The 14,929-nt window shown below is 36.8% G+C and overlaps 1 long non-coding RNA gene across 1 annotated transcript; it reads left to right on the forward strand.

The window, feature by feature from the left end:
- Window positions 1–3,615: 3,615 nt before the first annotated feature.
- Window positions 3,616–14,728, forward strand: LOC139128382 (uncharacterized). Its single transcript, XR_011551277.1, has 3 exons — window positions 3,616–3,694; window positions 13,395–13,499; window positions 13,828–14,728. It is a non-coding gene; the product is annotated as an uncharacterized lncRNA (long non-coding RNA).
- The last annotated feature ends 201 nt before the right edge of the window (window positions 14,729–14,929 follow it).

The raw sequence follows: 14,929 nt of genomic DNA on the forward strand, positions 1-14,929 counted from the left end.
TTTACTTAAATATTAACTGCGTTTTTACTAGTGGTCAACATGTCAACGCTACATGATGAAGGCATTGGTTTTTAGGCAGTTAAGGTGACATTTTGTGGAAGAAAAACGAAGTTTAAAATAATTTGTTGAAAACAGCGCTATACAGTCTAACGCCTTCAGACTAAACAAATGCTAACATACACTTATTTATTTTGGTATATTCTGTCATTGTTACACTTAAAAACAGCACAGCGATCACCACCACCCATCTTTACCAAATATCTAAAAATTCTCTATCGTTTAGACTGCTATTTCACGTCAACAAGAAACCCGCGCTTACAGACCGGTCGATCGTTTGGACAATAACAAACGTATGTACTACCACATACGCTGATGTTGCACGGCAATAGCAGTGCCCCAAACAATCCCACTGCATCGCGCAATCAAAGATGGCCGTATCCACGTCACGGACTATGGGTCATGTGTATCTCTTGTTTTCAATAGATTGTTTTCTGGTATTTTTTCATTATCAGGATTTTCAAGAAAGTATTGAAGAAAACCACAGTAAAGAAATTAATCGTATTACTGATACTGATATAGGTTTGTAACCATAAAACAGGTTTACCTACATAGTGAAAATTAAAAAAAACAGAGATACCCCATATTTCTATTTATTACAATACATATATATAAAAAATAGCGCCAATGGCACTTATCACAACTGGCACATCGTGAAACTACTCATAATTAATGAGGTACAATATGCGGCGTCATGGGGTGTCCCATCATACCTATATGAAGGGTGTTAGCACTTGTGGTTACTGAGTTATGGACAAATATGTATATTTGAGGTCAAATGTCACTGAGGTCATGTGACATTTTGTCAAAAAAATTGAATTGCTAAGTCATCCCTATATACCAAAAATCAGACCTAGCTCTATTGGCACGCTCAAAATTAGATATGCACATAATTAATGAGGTACAACATGTGGCGTCATAAGGTGTCCCATCATACCATATATAAAGGGTGTAGCACTTGTGGCTACTGAGTTATGGACAAATATGTATATTTGAGGTCAAAGGTCACCAAGGTCACGGGAGATTTTGTCAAAATATTTGATATATCTGCGTGAACGGAGGGACGAATGGATGGACGAACGAATACAATAACCTGGACACCATGACCCAATCTATAAGGCCCTGGACTTCATCCATGGGGACTACAAACTGTGTCACTGCATCCTTTTTGCAATATGAATATGATGAGAAACTAAATTTTTATTTTACTTGGCCTTATACATGGGATTCTATAGACAGCTGACTTATACATGGTAGTCTATGGTGGTGTAAACTAAAAAGTCCTCTAACATGGCCAAACTTAATCGCATTGTGAAACAAATCCACGTGCATCTGTATGGGGTAGGGTACTATCCTTGTGCAAAGTTTGAAAGAAATTGACCAGGGCATGTCTGAGATATCTGCGTGAACAGACGGACGGATGCACACACGGATGCAGGCACGCACACACGGACATGACCAAACCTATAAGTCCCCCCGGACGGTGTCCGTTGGGACTAATTAGACAGACCACGAAGTCAATGAGCAACATACAGCTGAAAGACTATTTTTCACATTGCGATTTAAGTCCATTTTTATGAGAAAAGGGACATGTATATGTATATGGAGAAAAAAGCAGAAGACATATTTGTAAATTGTTTGTTAAGTGACAATCATATATGCATCTCTTGAAATTTTGTGGTTATAAGGTATAACAGTAGTGTAAGAATAATGAGGTTAGAATAAGTTAGTAAAGCTAAGTTGATAGTAATTAAGATAACAAATTATTTACTAAGCTGAGGAAATCTGAATGAAATAAATGTTGAAAAGTAGCAAAGTCATGGTCATCTTTTGTCTAATACCTTGTGTAAGTTCATGAACTTTACATAAATCTTGCTATAGATTTGTTGCTAATGGGCAATAACTGTGTTTCAGATAATTTGAGAGCAATCCATCCATTACAGGTTTAAATTGTAATATACTTCTATTTAAAGGATAGAAACTTCTCAAATAATTTTTTCCCTGTAATTTCCTGTGAGAACACATGGACATGCTTAGGACTCTATGCTGGTGCTTACCTTGATAACTAACCTACAACTTGTAACGGCATTGTGTAACCTGTTCACCCCAATTTCCTGTAGACAGGTCCACACTCACCATTGATAACAATGGGTTTGGGCCATACCATGGTAGTGAAAGACTGTGACATGTGAGGTCGTGGATACTTAATCTCAGGAATGTCAAACTCTGTATATTGACTCAAGGATGTTTACATAACAAATGCTTAGGGTCATCTCAAAAGTGAGAATCTAAACTATGAAATATGTTTTTTTTATTGCTTTTGATACCCAAAAGAGCATAGAAATCTCTTATACTTTGAATCAGCCATCCTGCATATTTCTAACATTCATCAAAACTCATTTCTGTTCCACAACTCATAAAACAGTCCACAATGCAGGATTGGTGTACATTCCAAAACTACATATATGAAAGACCCCTAAAATCAAATAGTTAAAAAGGGGGTTAGAAATTTCCCAAAACTATATAACATCTGCTCCGTTTGGCTCAATTTTCGGAATTGGAACCTTGGAACCAGTCTATGTATCGGTACCAAATATCAACGCAGTCTGTTCAGCAGTTTTGACTTTTTGTCATTTACGGAAATGGACGACATCAAACACCGGTTGAAACCACCTCTATATCACAACTTCCAGTTGTGATAAAAACTGGAAACTTTTGCACTAAAATTTTGGTGGGAAATATTACAGCGCTCAAGGGTTAGTGTACATAAGCACAAAATGTGTGCTATTGCTAGACATGGTTCTGTCTGTGGCCTTTCAGCTAGGCGACTGATGCCGTATGTTGTGGGTTCGAATCCGATTGAAAACTATCCGAATGTGACAGTCTGGCGGCCGTGAAAAATCAGTAGCATTGCTTTAAGCCTGAATGTTCGTAAGCCATTTCTCTATCTATCTTGAATGATGAAATATTGAAAGATTTTAAGTCTTTTGCCAACTTTGTTTGATAAGACACTCTTACCTTTTTCGCCTTGAGCCCTCTCTGTGCTTCTCTGAAGAGTTTTTACCCTACCATTACAGTGTTTGGGTCATTGGGGACTTTCTATAGTTTGAATAGATGTAAACTGTAGTGTAGTACTAGACATTTCAACATGATTTAGAGAGTAGACCACAAAACCTTGGTTGATACACACAACAAGAATACTGAAAAAGAATTATGACCTTTCAATTATTGCTTTCAATGTTTCTGCACAATTTATTTTTATTTTGCATTATTTACTTACAATAATGGTTCTTTCAGTGGAAACAATTGCAGATGATACTGTAGATGGAGTTGCTGTATAAGAAGTCTGTGAGGCTGCAGACGGTAAGATGTTAATACATTAATTTTGTTTATAAACAGCATTATAGTAATAAGGTCAGTAGCTGGTTGCATGTATGATGTAGTGTTTCAAATCTAAAATCACATCAACATAAATGTTCATATTCTGCTTGCAGTTTGTTTACCAAAGTATGTTATCATCAATTGATAACTTATCAAAAACAGTGTTTGATCTCTAATGAAGGTGTGAACAAAACAGAAAATCCATGTTTGAAGTGCCCTCACTGTTGAAACTAGCCAACAACAAGAAGGCAAAAAGGTATGTAAAGCCAGAAAGAAAAAGAAAATTGTTCCTCAGATTTTCAAGCAGAGGAACAGTAGTTGCAAGCGAAATTTTATTGTTTTAATTTTCATTTCAAGCAAGAACAAATTTCAAAATCAGGAGAATGGTGAACCTGAAAAACTCCGCCCATGCACACTTAATTCTATGATAAGATGTGCTAAAGGTAATGTGACCCATTTAAAAGAGAAACTGCCAGCACAAAATATCCCAGTCCACAAGCAGTCCACGCTGACTTCATTATTTACAAAGTTGTATGAAGGTAATTAGGTTCACCTTGAAATAAAAATATATGTGGTACCTGCATGTTGATAACTTGCCTTAATGTTGGCAAACATTGGGACAAATAGGATGGAGGTTGAATTTCATTTGTTTACATCAATTCTGTGTCTCAATGCATTTTTAGTCCATGTGGACTAAGTCCGGGGGGGGGGGGGAATTATGGTTTGAGCTCCGTCTCAATGTTCGCTGTGGGTGATTCTCAGAGGTGCATGGACTGAATTTATTCAAACTTGGTACAAGCACAAAGTACCCTAATAACCACCTGCATGTAGCTTTGTTGGCGATACAATCCTAAATGGGCTGCCCCGACAGCCATTTTTAGGTACAACGTATTTACTTTAACATGGAGTTTAATCTCCTTTTACATCCATGGTTTAATATACATGTCTTTTCCTTAATCACGGAGTTAAAAACATCATACGGGCATCAGTACTACACGCAACTTATGTCTTCCGTGTTGACTTGTCTCCTCAGCACTGACATCTGTTCTATTGTTTTCTAATCCATAAGTCAAAAGTGTTTTCTAATCCAAAAGTCAAAGTGCATAAACTGTAATAATCCAAAAGTCAACAGGAACATATATACAAAGGTGTCTGTTCAGTCTGGCATGCAGAAGTTATTTTTTTTACACGTTAAGGTTTCTTCTTCCAGTGTGTTCATTAAAAACATAGTAGAAGCTCCTTTCTCGGTCAAACAATCAGCCAGCTGTTTCCAATTTCAGACCAACGGATTTCTTGATCTGGTTGTTTGCAAGAAGTTCTTTCAATCCGCTGATTTCAATACGTAGTCGTTTTTCACTGACTAGCTTGGTTGACTTCACAGCCTCATACAATGATTTGCAATCAGTGACACACGATAATGGTAGAATACCAGATCAGGATTACCAGTAGTAAGCTCTGCATACAGCGTTGAGATGAATATTCCTGCATCTACCGCATCAGCCATAGCCAAGGTTTCTCCAGCTAGGGTACTTCGGACCACACGTCGTATCTTTTTTGAATTCCAGCATATTTGGAGAAACTTTCCTGTCTTACCAATATCTATCTGTGAATGAAATAGTTCGGCAACCCATCGTGACGTCATCTGTTGATCAAAGTGTAGACGGCAGTCAAGCAACTGGTCATGCGAGTGTAACTGAGACTCGCCATCACCTACTGCTGATCGTCGCTACAGTTTGAAGGGTAATTCTCCAACCACGGTATATGCACCCAATAACAAGACTGTGTGTCCTCTGCCTCCCGCGGTCGCGTTGAATACTCCATTGAATCAGGGTCCAGCGAAACCCATGTACGGGACTGTGCTCTCCATTCCATCAAATCCTACCGATATCAGCGATAGACAGCGCCATGAGCCTTCAGCTTTTCATGGTAAATATGAGTTATTGAATAATCAAATCAAGGCTATTAATGGAAAGGTCAAGAATGCATGTTCCAATATTGACAAATGTGTATTTGTGGAACATACAGATTGGGTAATAATTCAGAACATATAGAGACTTTAAAACTTCTTTTCACTTTGAAAATTACTTATTGGATATAAGAAATTTTACTAATAGGAAGTGGCTTACAAAACTTTGAATCTCTGATCACAACTTACAAATTGAATTAGGTCGGAGATCAATTCCAAAAGTCCCTGCAAATGAGAGATTTTGTAAGTATTGTAAATCTACAGTAGAGGATGAATTCCATTATGTAATGATCTGTCCAAAATATAGCACTTACAGAGAGATGTTAATTTCCTCAATAACTATGTGCAGTCCTGGTTTTGTTGACTTAGACCAGAAAGAGAGGTTCATTTACATCTTCAGTCAGTCAGATAAATTACCCCTTGTTAAGTATATTTCAAGTACTTTACTTCTCCCCCAGCAGCAGCTACAACCAGTGTTTATTAATCCTTGTATCGTTGAACTGTACAGGTATTTTTGCCTTACCACACTTCTCAAGAGTGTTGTTGCGCAATAAACATTATTATTATTATTATTTTTATTATAAGTATATTTTGGGTGTGTGGCATATGACAAATAAAGTTATACCTTCTTACTTTTGAAGTTCCCATCTTATTAAGACGGATAACTTTTGGAAATATACAGTTGCTCATGGTCATATACTTCTCAAATTTAATGTTCAATGTTTGTGTTTATTGCTCTTACACAGACTAATTGCTTACCCATCATGGGTGACAGAAAAAGTTCTGGATACAACATTCCACACGGCAGCACAAACCATTTTCAACAAGATACTCACTCCCTTGTGAAATGTGCCATCAATATGGATGTTAAGGCTCTCTACCAGCACCATGGGAATTTCTTTCTCATTTATGTGTTTGGTTTGAGAAAATTCAACATGAAATCAACTGACAACGTTGCTATAAACCACAGGTGTCAAACATGTAAGAGATCAGTCAAGTTGGGACGCGTTTTGCAAGAATACAACAGCATTGCCTGAAGGCTTGGACATATAGATCATTGTAGAGACATAGAGGCATAAGATTATTGAATTTTGATTTTCTTTTAATTTCTTAGTGGTCCAGCCTAGTGTACCAACATCATTGTTTTACATATAAAAATAAACGATGGGGTATTATCGTGAAGATATGTAGTGTTTTTTTTTGTTTAAAAGACAGTATTGAGTTTTTTGTAATTATATGTCTTGATTTTTGCCTATGTTGCCAAGTGAGTAAAGTGAGAAGTTAACTCGGCACAACATCATAAGTTACATCATAAGTTACACAGCTACTGTCCCTTAAAACGAATGAAGGTGTGAAGTGTATGGTAATCTCCTGGCTTGTATAAAACCGGTAGGAACAAATGCAGGTGTGGTTGGGGAGTGGGGGTAGCAAAAGAAGCATGCATAGCAGCATTATACCATGAAACCTTTTACCCCACAATTTTTGTGGCATATCGTCTGAAATCACAGCGGCCTGTATATACCGCTGAACTGTGCTAGTACAGATTTTTTACTTAAAGGGGAAGTTCACCAAGGATGATTTTTACATATGTGCTAGCTTTTTGGTCACTTACCCCAGAAAAGCTATTTTCGCCATTATAACTCGCAAGATTTTTTACAAAAACCGATGGAAATAGTACAGGAAGTTGCTCATGTAATTTGCATTATGGGAAAAAGCGCCAAGCTTGGAGCTTGCAAATGTGATATGGAAGGGACCATTTTCCCATGGGTATGCCATTGCCCACTCACCCATGCTTAAACAGGCTGTGCGTATTTACATAACTTTTGTTTATACTGAGTATACTTTCATAAACGATGATTCACTTATAATAAACTGTCCACTGTCAGATTTTGTGTTGCTGTTTACTACTGTGTTACTGTGAGTGGACAATGTGGGGGCCATACCATCTGGAGATGGTGCCTTCCATATCACATTATGCAAGCTCCAAGCTTGGAGCTTTTTCCCATGATTCAAATTACATGGGCAACTTCCTGTACTATTTTTATCGTTTTTGTAAAAAATCTTGCGAGTTATAAATGGTGAAAATAGTTTTTCCTGGGTAAATGACCACAGAGCTACCACATATGTAAAAATCATCCTTGGTGAACTTCCCCTTTAAAATATGAATAAGCAGGTTATAAGCCATTTGCAGCTTGGTGTCAAAGCTGTTGTGGGTTAGCAAGCACAACTAGATGCCAGAAGCCATTCCGTAAGGGAGGCGATACCACACGCACTGCTGCACAAAGCATATACCGCCTATAGAAGCGGAAATGGAGTGTCATTAGAACATCAGCTTGGCAGTCTGTAACAGGTTGCTGGTAGAGTCAGTGACCTTAAGGAAAGGTTTAAATCGGCCAAGTCCCTTTTGGTTATTGTTGTCATAGCTCATAATTGCCCTCACATACCTTACCTGAACCATTGACTGACCCCACCAGTTTATCATACGACACATTGAAGTTGACAGCCAGTTATTAATTGGCCCCACCATGCACCGGTTTATTACATGACACATGGACAAACAGACGGAAGTTAACCCTTTCCTTCCTATATTATAGAGGAAACCCTGTATACCCTATGGCCTGATTAAAATTTGCATATTAGACCTGCCTTTACAACACAGCTATTATCCCTGATATTTGGACGTGTTAATGATTAAGTTACATATCATCATAACTTGGCCAAAGCTGACAGGGGAGTGCGCACGTTAGGGAGTCATGTCATCTGGTTGCAAAAAGTGTAATGTGGTTGCTACGTGGCTACGACACACCCATATTTGGTTATGTATCAGATGTCAAAGGTCAGAGTGGAACGTCCGCGCAAGGGCAAACCCTAAACACTGCAGTGTACCGGTATATGCTCACATGGCGTGCCTCGTCTTAGCTCTCGTGATCAAAATATAACAAAGCACATTTTTCATTTGTGCCATTTCGAAAACAAGTGAGTACAAGTATAGTTATCTGTTCGATTCTTGATTGTAGGCTTGTAACACAATGCAAGGATACGATTTCTCATAAATCTATGGTGTTAGCATGCAGGCGGTTTTAAAATTCAGAGGTCAGACGGAACCAGGTCTAGAAGAGAAGCAGATATGTTCTGCAAGCTTTGCCCAGAGAAGATAGACCTATGAAATACAAGTGGAGAGTAAAAAGACACATTCAGGCCCACATAAAATCCTCAGTGCCTTGTGCAGGTAGGCAGCTAAATATGTTTGTCTTTATTGTCATTGTGTTCTCCTGTATAAGCTTTAATAAATTAATTCATGTGTCACCTGATGTTTGCAGGGAGACTGTGTGCATCTCTCTTACTCTGCTAAGACTGTGACTTCGAAGTTTTCTCATGGGTTTTTTATCTTTGAATGCTATCACTAACTGATTTAACTTGTCTAATCAAAATTTTTTGCAGGATCTGCGTTTCGAGCATGCTGAGTCACAATTATGTGTCACCTCGTTGCACAGAGACTTTGTGTTGCATCTCTCTTACCCTAATAGGGGTGTGACTTCTCAGTTTACTCATTGGTTTTATCGTTAAATGCTATCACTAACTGATTTAACTTGTCTAATCAAAATTTTATGCAGGAATCTGCATTTGGAGCATGCTGATCGCCACAATGTGTCAATTGGTTGCAGGAGACTTTGCTATGCATCCCTCTTACCCTCATATAGGGCTTTGACTTCTGAGTTTTCTCATTGGTTTCAATCTTTGTATGCTATCACAAAGTGATTCAAGTTTTCAAATCTAAATTTACTGCAATCATCTGCATTTGGAGTATGCTGAGTCACAATGTGTCACCTGGTTGCAGGGAGACTTTGCAATGGTATAAAACTTGGCCATTTAAGGGGCACTGCACCCGACACAAGTTTTCTTTTGCTCCAAAATCACTGTTTTGCAAAATTTCATTCAACTTTTATTTATTTGTTAACCTAAGATTAAAATGTTGATTGGGTTCATCTTCAAGGTTGTCAAGAAGTTGTAAGTTGCTCGATAAAGAAGTGTTTATTTATGCAAATGTTTGCAAATCACCCAATTTCCTGGCTTCTTTTATTCTTCCAATTTCAAGATTTCAAAACAATTTAACTCCATACTGGCTAGGGCAAATTTTCTTAAATTTTCACATTATTTTATTTAAATGCTTTTAAACAAAAGTACAATTTTGTTTGGCAATAAAGTTCTTACATTTTGAATATGAGGCATTTTAACTTGTATGATGATCATGTACTGCAAAATATGTTCAGAAGTAACCTGCAAAAAGCAGGAAATGATCACCATGTTAAAAGTGATATTTTATTCACATCATATGTGTCACTGTCCATTTAGGGTAACTGTTATCAGCTCCACTTATATATAACCAAGACTGATATCATTTTTTTATATGCAAAGTAAAACAAACTGTGTCTTTTGAAGGTTTATGGCATTTCTGTTGAAAATAGAGGATTAAAAAAGAGTAATTTTTAATATGAAATGGTGCCTATTACGGTGTGTATTGTAACATAATAGAGAATTTTTATTTATTTTGGCAGCATCTTTGAATGCTATTACAATGCCTTTTCGGAAGAGGAATGTGAAAGTAACGTCAATGTAAGTTGTGGTATTATGTACATTTATTGCTTCTCACATTGGTGTACTATTTTGTAGTTACATCTTGAGCTGTATCGGTGAATGGGTTTTGGGATAATTGTGTAAGTTATTATATTACAGCTCTCCAAATTTAGAGGGCCTGTAATGCTTACTTTTGATAATTCTTTTCATTATTTATATGTGTCCATTGTAAGTTGTTATTTTATTAACAAAAAGAATGTTGAAAAAACAATATTTAGCTTGTGAACATAGCATTTGTTTGTGTGATAGCACTGCTATTGTTTACATTTACCAATCTTGTCATTTAAATAATATAAAATTGTTGGAAGGCAGCCATAACGGCTTGTTTTAAACATCAGCATCCTGGTGCACAGTATGCTTGGTAATCAGACTCAAAAACAGCAAGGTGCCACACGCATAAGCAGGGTAGGTCATCAACACCAGTGATAAATAAGAGTATTTTAACAAATATTTTTTATCAAAACACAGAACTCATATGACCATTGAACTATTACATTCTATTGAATTACATTTCAAATTTTACTGTGCGCAAGTTGATGGGCTAAGCCCTATCATGATATCATACATTTTATGACATTCTTTAATCTACCACAAGTTTTCATGGGTGAAAGAAATATGCTTAAATGTATCAATATTATGTCTATATTTCTATTTTCCTCACTCAGGCTTGTTGTAGACTACATCTCAAATGTGTTGATGAAGGATGCAGTAGTTTACCTCGTATCCAAGAAAAGAATGGTTACGCTCAAAGAAGTGAATGGACTCTGTATTACTACAGAATTATAATTATTAGATTATTAGAATGTCATTGATTAATATAAATCTACCATAGCTTATCTGATAGCTTTGCAAATTCTAAATTTTTGTCATTGGAGATATATTTTTTTTCTTCAAAACCCCTTGTCAAATATCTCTGATATTCAGTATACAGTCCTTAGGATGACTTGTCAGATCTTTTCATACAGTGAGATAATAAAAGTTGTAATTTTGGAGCAATTTTTGTCAACTTCGGTCAAAAAGTGCTCTCGTCTAAATGGTGTTTATCTGATAGCTTTGCAATTTCATGCTAAAGTCCCTAGAGACTACCTAATCAAACCATTTTTCAAAGTGGGAGAACCCATACTTTTCTATTTTATAAGCCAATATTTTAGTCTGCAACCTTAAATGACTTATACCAAACCAATACCTTGTAAAACAATTTTGAAGACACTGAAAATAATGTGGTCTTATTTGGTGTAAATTTGTAGAAAAGAGTTGTAAGGCTATGTTTTATGTAGTGGACTAACTTTAGGAAATATTTCATGGAGGAAATCCATGCACTGATGAGGGATTTCAATCCACAAGAAGGCATATCAAGATGCACCATACTGTCAAAACAGACTCAGTTTATTTGTATTAGTTTCAATCATTTTGTTGCATAGACATATAAAAGCTGTCATGTCATCACTGATTAAGTAAATCATTACAACAATTGGGACCAGCCAGGTGAAATCATGTGTAGAATGAATAAGATGAGTAATGAAGGATTATATCAGATCACTTCACCACACAAACAGAATAAGAATAACATTTACCACCTATCCCTCTGACCATAATATTGATTTTTAATCAGTACACTGCATATATTTACTCCTTCCAAGGTTCAAATTTATCAGTTATCATCGACCAATTCCCATCGGTTGTCTGCTTTTGATTACAACTTTGAACTTGCATTAGAAAATGTTGACTAACAGTATAATGACTGAAACAGGATACCCCACTGACCTTGAACAACGTCACATCTCAAACCCTGCATCTACCTGTACGCCAAATACTGAGATGGTAGCTTAGGCGGTATGGGAGCTTTTGTGTGTGATGGACATGCATCCGTACATACATACACATACCGGTACATACATACAGACACCACCGATTCACCATATAAGCTCTTTTTCGTGTTTATATAAATACCAAATATGAGCTAAAAATTATTGTCATTTTTTAGGCAAACATGAGACGTTTCACTGGTAAGGCCTAATTAAGTTCAAGGCTACCTCGTTTTTGGATGAGAAAGGCAACGACAGAGGGCGTACATCACACTTGCACTCCTGTTACAGGTTTGCACTCACATGACATACTCCGCGTACTGGTTTACAGCCAAATCTTTACAGAAGGAAGTAAAAGTTGACGCCGCCAGACGGAAGTTAATTGGCTTGATCTTGACAGAAGGAAGTAAAAGTTGACGCTGCCATACTGGTTTTCAATTCTAATAGCCCCTCAGTATTATAAAACGGAGGAGCTAAAAATGCACAGAAGAGTGGTTGAAGTATAAACAGTATGAGGCTCTGACAAAGTTGCATGAAGGAATAGAACAGGAAGCACAGAAACAGAGAGACAGAGAAACTGCAAGAATTAGGCAGAGAAGATCCCATGAAAGGGAAAAAGCTGCTGAAAATGTCACTGATGGAAGGACAACCAAGGAGAGATGTGTCCTAACTCGACACAAACAGGAACAAGGCGGAAGTATTGGAAAGAAATGAAACAGAAAAGCCATGCGCGGATTAGCATGCAAAAGAGGAAAAGAGAGGGAACGACATCAAGCATGGAAGCAGGCTTATAAGAAAAAGGAACAGCTATGTAACAGAAAGGAACTTGTTGATGACTTTAAGCTGGTTCCTTTTTGTACCCAAGTTTGATATGATAAGAGGCGTATGTATTGACTACATGCACAGTGTATGTCTGGGAATTATGAAGCTAATGCTTACCTTGTGGACTGATGTCAAGTACAAAGAATTCCCGTGGTATATTGGTCACAAACTTAAAACAATTGAAGCCAGCCTGTTACACATTAAGCCTCCACATATGATTACCCGTCTTCCCAGAGCAATATCTGATGTAACCCATTGGAAGGCATCTGAATTCAGAAATTTTCTGTCTTTATTATTCTGTGCTCACTCTTGGCCAATCGTGGAGTACATCATGCTTTTCCTATGAGGACTGCAATGCTGAGTTACGTAACCTGTTTCATGGCACTCAAAATATACATGAACAGATTGTAACAGGAGTATGCGGGAGGTGGATTTGACACTGAGCTGTACACGTATGTGTGGCGAAAAGTTGGGACACTATTATGGGGTGTCGTTGGACTGCAGTGAGACTCTCTAATTATAGAGAATTATATGCCTCATACTACTACCAAAGGTATAATTTCAGCCTAAATTTTCACACCAACTTTGAAAGTGCTGGGCTCGATCACCATCGTAGGGTTTTGCACACTGAATGCTGGTAGTCTGATTATGTCTCCCATTGTGTCCGAAGGCTTGTAATTTAGTGATTGCCCCGTCTAATTTTCATACCTCTTTTCTTTTTAATGCAGAATGGAAGTTTGATCATTGAAGAGCGGGACGATCTTTTTTAAGACAACAAAAAGCTTAAAACAGAATGATGGAAAGACTTGTAGACATGGTTGATGGACTGCGATGTGAGTACATTTGATCTGTTATGTTGAATGATGTTCTAACTTTGTTATTTTCGAAGCTCAGTCAGTTGAAACATTATTTATAATTTCTTTATGTTATGAATGTGTTTGTGTTTTCATTTGTTAGTCATTTTGTAGAGACTTAGCCCGAATTACAATTGTTTTTAGTTGCTTACAGTACAATTCATGATCAATGACAATATAAAGCTGTTCATTATGTTTTACCCATCCACTTCTTACAGCATTCGTGTCTAATTCCCATACCTCACATCAACGTGAATATTTCGTTGTAAATCTTTAATTGAAAAAAAGCTTTATTTTTCTCAAACAGGAGTGCATGGTGAAGGTATTATCTGCCTGGATAGAAGAACACAAGATAAGAGAAAAAGCCCCACAATCCCCAATATTGGCACCTACACCAAAACATAGGGCCAAAGTCCCTGAAGCTACTATAGACATGGATACAAAATTAAGTATTTCCTTACTGTATAAAATCCTAGGGACTTGTAAACCAAATATTAAAGCTGTCTGACCAGCGGTTTTGAAAGAACAAGCAACTCAACAGTTGACAGAGCTCTGCTGTGTTATGTAGAGAATATAAACCTTTGTGACACATGTATTGATGAAGAAGGTGGATATCTTTGATTAACATTGTAAGTGAGTTCTGTTGAATAAGTTGAGACTGTACATACTCAGAGAAAGCACACTGAAGAGAACAATGTTTGAAACTTAAGAAGTTCAAGGTCATCAAAAGCATTATAAGAAATCATGTAACTTTCATTGCACTGTTTACACAGATTGCATAATTGCTATAAATAGCACATGAGGAATCTTACAGCCCAGCTTACCATAAAAACCCTATCACTTTGACCACTCTTTTAATTGACCACTCTATTTTTTTCCTCAAAAAGTAATTTTATTTATCCTTACCAAGTCAACCATAAATGCAAATTAGAACTTACTCTATCTCTATCTCTATTGACTTTTTTGAGCAATTTCTTTTAGATAACATACAGGGCACAATAAATGACGGTTCAGAATATGTCAAAGTTGGGATTCAGGAAAGTTGCCTTTACATGTTTTAATCCTCCAAGATGGTAAGCATTTCACTATGAACTGTCAAAAAAGTTGAACTTTCTGATAATTCTACACTAAAATTATTTTGGCTTTGATGATTTCCTAATTAATTCAATTATTTAAAATCATATTAATTATTTTTTTCGGGGTGAATTGATAGGGTTTATACAGTACAAGAATTACATACAATGTAAGTCAAATTTTGACCAAAAATGACCAAAAAATTCCTTAAAAATACACATTTGCATATTTCATCACAATTTGAACAATCTAAGTTGGGTTACCCCTAGGGACCTGTATACCAAATATAACAAAGCTGTCTGACCAGCGGTTATGAAGAAGAAGATTTTTTACCA

Source organism: Ptychodera flava, unplaced genomic scaffold (genome assembly GCF_041260155.1).
Source record: "Ptychodera flava strain L36383 unplaced genomic scaffold, AS_Pfla_20210202 Scaffold_51__1_contigs__length_905262_pilon, whole genome shotgun sequence".
NCBI classification, from domain to species: Eukaryota; Metazoa; Hemichordata; class Enteropneusta; family Ptychoderidae; genus Ptychodera; species Ptychodera flava.